The sequence below is a fragment of the Triticum urartu genome, chromosome 7 (genome assembly GCF_003073215.2).
Source record: "Triticum urartu cultivar G1812 chromosome 7, Tu2.1, whole genome shotgun sequence".
In the NCBI taxonomy this organism is placed as follows: domain Eukaryota; kingdom Viridiplantae; phylum Streptophyta; class Magnoliopsida; order Poales; family Poaceae; genus Triticum; species Triticum urartu.
This window is the reverse complement of record NC_053028.1, coordinates 51,193,777-51,198,132: the sequence shown is the minus strand read 5'-3', so window position 1 is coordinate 51,198,132 and position 4,356 is coordinate 51,193,777. Positions and strand designations below refer to the sequence as shown.

General features: G+C 45.2%; 1 non-coding gene across 1 annotated transcript; it reads right to left on the bottom strand.

The window, feature by feature from the left end:
- Positions 1–398: 398 nt before the first annotated feature.
- TRNAD-GUC lies at positions 399–470 on the bottom strand. Its single transcript has one exon. It is a non-coding gene; the product is annotated as a tRNA-Asp (tRNA).
- Positions 471–4,356: the final 3,886 nt, after the last annotated feature.

Here is a 4,356-nt window from a genome sequence, read left to right as displayed (position 1 = left end):
CACCAACAATATCTGATGCCGTAGCATCTCGGTTGGGCTGTTCTTTCGCAGGTCGATGGGCCGATGAGCCGATGCGGGGAACGGGCCGAGAACAAAGGAGCAGCAGCAGTACGTGCTTCACCTTGGTTTGTGTCACGACGACAAAATGTCCATGGGCAATGGGTTTGGGGAGGACGCGATAAGATCGCACCGCTATTCTTTGAGGCACCTTGATGACCGATGGGCGTAGTACGTACGTGCCGCCTGAATTATTGGGGCGGGCGGCGATCGCTACGTACGTGACGGCGACATGTATACGTGATACTCCTCCGCCTGCCGGCGTTACCCGTGATACAGTAGGCACGTACTCCGTCACGTGTGGACTTTTTTTTACGTGAAAGGGAAAGAAAAAAAAATAGCGCCGTTGCCGGGGATCGAACCCGGGTCACCCGCGTGACAGGCGGGAATACTTACCACTATACTACAACGACCTGGGCGCAAAATATATTTGACTGCTCTTTCACATCCTTGTTGATGCAAACCTATCAGCTCAGTTCACTGGTCGACAGCCAGTGGGTCACATCCAAGCTAGATGGTACTGGATGCATGGATATGATCGCAGAGGTTTTTTTTCGGACACCTTGACATGCCGACTGGCGTATCTACTCGATTATTGGGGGCTGTGATCCGTACATAGATGACAGGGACATGCTCCCTCTCCGTCTCATATTGTAAGACGTTTTTTGACACTAGTGTAGTGTTAAAAAACAACTTACAATATGGGACAAAGGTAGTATATAGTATACGTGATACGTCCCGTGTTGACCGAAAGTACGTGGTAGATGAAATAGCTTGATCATCTCCGCGTGGATTCAAAGAACTTCTGATGATTAACCTGACCGTAAGATAGATGTATGCATCCCATTGATGTAGAGGCCGAACCTTATCAACTACTTTCTGAAAAAATAATAAGTTGATCTCTCTCCCTGACCATATCAGTTCGAGTTTTGCTAGACGTACGGAGCTTTACTTAAGTATACGGGCTGATTCCTGAGCTGGGGTGTTTTAATTGGACTAAGGGTGAGGGCGGGCCCCACACGGGTGAAAATCAGGGGAGGGCCTGAAGAGAATTATGGAAGGGTTTGTAGCAGGCCCGTAAAAGTCTGTATGTGTAGCATTTTTGTATCACTTCGGTAGCAGGCAACCAATGGGTAACAGCATTCCAAGTCAGGCAACCTGGCCGCTGGGTGGAGCCTACAATAAGCTACGAAACGTTCGGCAGAAATAAAACAGGAGAAGCAAGAACGATTATCTTAGAGTATGTAATGCAACTAAATTTGGGATGCTTTTTCTTCTTATTTGCGGGTTACATTTGGGATAGTACTACATTTATACACCCATGCATCAACCCTTCATGTCGGCCATGTGTAGCTGCCAGATTGACTGACTGGAGTTATTAATTTGAGGTACCACGCCGTACCTTGCTCGCGCAGCTGCTACCAGATCAATCAGCCATGGTGGTCGGCGTGGTCGTCTTCTAAGATACCAGACCAATGGGGAAGCGGAAGCATTATCATGTCTGTATGCCGCGTATAAAAATATGATGGCTCACTTCCATGAAAAATAATCTTTGGCATCATGAGTTGCTTCATGGCATTCAAAACATTTTGGAGCCATCTTTCAGGTCATGCATAAAGACGATAGCCTAAGACTGCATCATTGCACTACTAAAATACTAGTAGTACATTCCCAATGAAGCCAGCATGTGTTCACTTTGTTCCTGGTACCTCTCAAACCACGATTCGGAAAGCCTTTTTGTTTCTGTCATAATCATTGTTTGGAATATGGTGTTGACCTTCGCTTTGTCTTGCTTCTCTGCTTCCTATCTCACATTTAGCCTCCTCGTTTTTGGTGCTAAGTCGCCTTTTATAACATTATTTGGTTGGGCACGAGTATACAATATTTCACAAAATAAATGCAGATAGATGTTGTTGCTCAGATAAGAAATAATGACTTTTGATTCTCTTGTTCTGGTGTGGATATATGGATAGAGATCACGTGATTGACCGCTTCTCTTCTCTGGAGTCTGTGGTGCTTAACGAGGACGAGCACCTTCGAGGCTAGCTTCTTGTCGCATGTTTGTGCATGAACTTGTGAGAACCTAAGAGCGATCAATCTCAATAATGTGTTTCTTTCTTGCTGCTTGAACTTGAGACAAACAAAACCAAACCATAGATTTGATTATAAAATATTGTGAAAATATTCATAATTATATGTTGCTTATTTCTTTTTTGTTACAACTATTGGTTCTTTGTACTTGCATAAAAGGGACAAACGAATCGGTACCTGTAAATCTATAGTAGGTCCTAAGACACATAATATTTGATTAAGGGGCAAAATTGGATTAAGAGTTCAGACCAGAGATGCTTCCTAAAGTATATGCATTCTAGGCCGTAGCAACGCACGGCGTTCTAATAGTATGTCAAGTAGTAGACTAGTGGTACATTCGTCAGAAAAAAAGAGCTAAGTTAGAAAAATTGGTCAATCAACATCGCATCCGGAACCAACCAACTCAATGTATATACCTTGAATTAGTAGTCGAATATTAGGACATCCATGTAAGGATAAATGTCCATGGGTAGCTTGTCTTCATCACTAGAGCGACTCAGTCAAAAATGTAGAGAATATAGCACATGAAGGGAGCAAAATCAGGTAATCTACCTTGCTATCGCTAACTAGTCAACCCAATGGGTAGCTACGATACTACTCATGAGAGCAGAAAAGATGATGCACGGAGATGAGCACTGGTGTTGATTTACTATTAGATATAAATTGTATAAATAAACCGTACCGAGTGACAGAAGAGGTAGTGGCTTGCTACAACAAACAATTGGTTGGGATGTGTTCATGCATGCGACTCGGTAGAAGCAACTGTACATATCACTGGCTCCCGTGTTGACAATGTTACTGCCCATTTTTTTATCATCTTAGCTACTAATTAGGTGATTAGGAGAATGAAAGGATGATTTTTTTTCGAGAGTACGCAAATTGCGTACCATAGCTTGATAGAGGATAGAAAGCTTATGTACAAGAGTTTAGATGCATCTAAGCCACAAGTCGGCTGAGGCATGGAGGACACTCCACTCCTACTCCTGCTATCTCACACTACTACTCACACCACACACTAACTCCTTTTCCTCCTGCGAGTGTCCACAAATGTAGTTCTTCAAAGATCTTTGTGACTAGCTCCGTGGCACTCATCCAACTAGAATTATCGCGGAACACTCGGTTGTTTCTTTGTTTCCAGATGCTCCAGCAAACTAGGCTCACAAGTGAGTTGAAAGCACGGCGGTGTGTTTTGTGGATGTGTTTGCGAGTAGCACCCCACCAAGTCTCCAGAGTGTTGTTACCATCGGGAATGAGTAGTGTATCTATCCTGCTCCTGGAGAAGGTCATGAACCATACTTGCTTGGAGTAGGCACATTGAGTCATAATGTGGTCTACGTTGTCCTCTTCTTGGTCGCAAAGAAAGCAAGTCGATGCTTGTTCTTGCAGTCCATGTCGCAGCCTACGGTCAGATGTCCAGACACAGTATTGCAGAGCTAGCCACATGAAGATTTTGATGGGTAAAGGCGCCCAGCACTTCCAGATCCAGCTAGCAAAAGCGGCCTTAATTGCACCCATGACGAGCATTGTATAAGCCGATGCAGAAGTGTAGACTACACGTTCGTTCCATGGCCAGATCGCCTCATCTTCGAGGTTGGGGTTGAGCTGCGTGTTCAACATGATCTCCCAAAGCCGGATCAGCTGGATTAGGCCATCTGTGGACAGCTCTCCTATTATGTCCGATGCCCATCTATGGTTCAGCAACCCATCCTTCACCAATCTCTTGTTAGCGGTTTGGGGGCGAATTAGCTTCTTGATATCTGGTGCAATATCATCGATCGAGGCCCCATCAATCCATTTGTCCTTCCAAAATAGCACCTTATCCTCCTATTCTCCAATGCACCAAGCTGTTGAAAGCTATCTGAACTTGCGGGTCGCAAGTCATTGGCAAATCGTGCCAGGGTTTAGAAGGGTCGGTGCGTCGCAGCCACTCCCAGCGCAGTCTCAAAGCCATACCATGTCTTTTTAGGTCTATGATGCCGAGGCCTCCCAGCTCTTTAGGTCTACATACATTTTCCCAAGAGACTAAGCATTGCCCTCCATGAATCTGCTATGTTCCTTCCCAGAAGAAGGCCCGACATCTCTTGTTCACACACTCTACGGCCCATTTTGGTGCATCTGCCACAAGAAGATGATGCGTCGGCCTAGCCATAACGACGTCATGAACGAGAACCAGCTTGCCCGTGCGAGTGATAAGTCCTCGTTGCCATC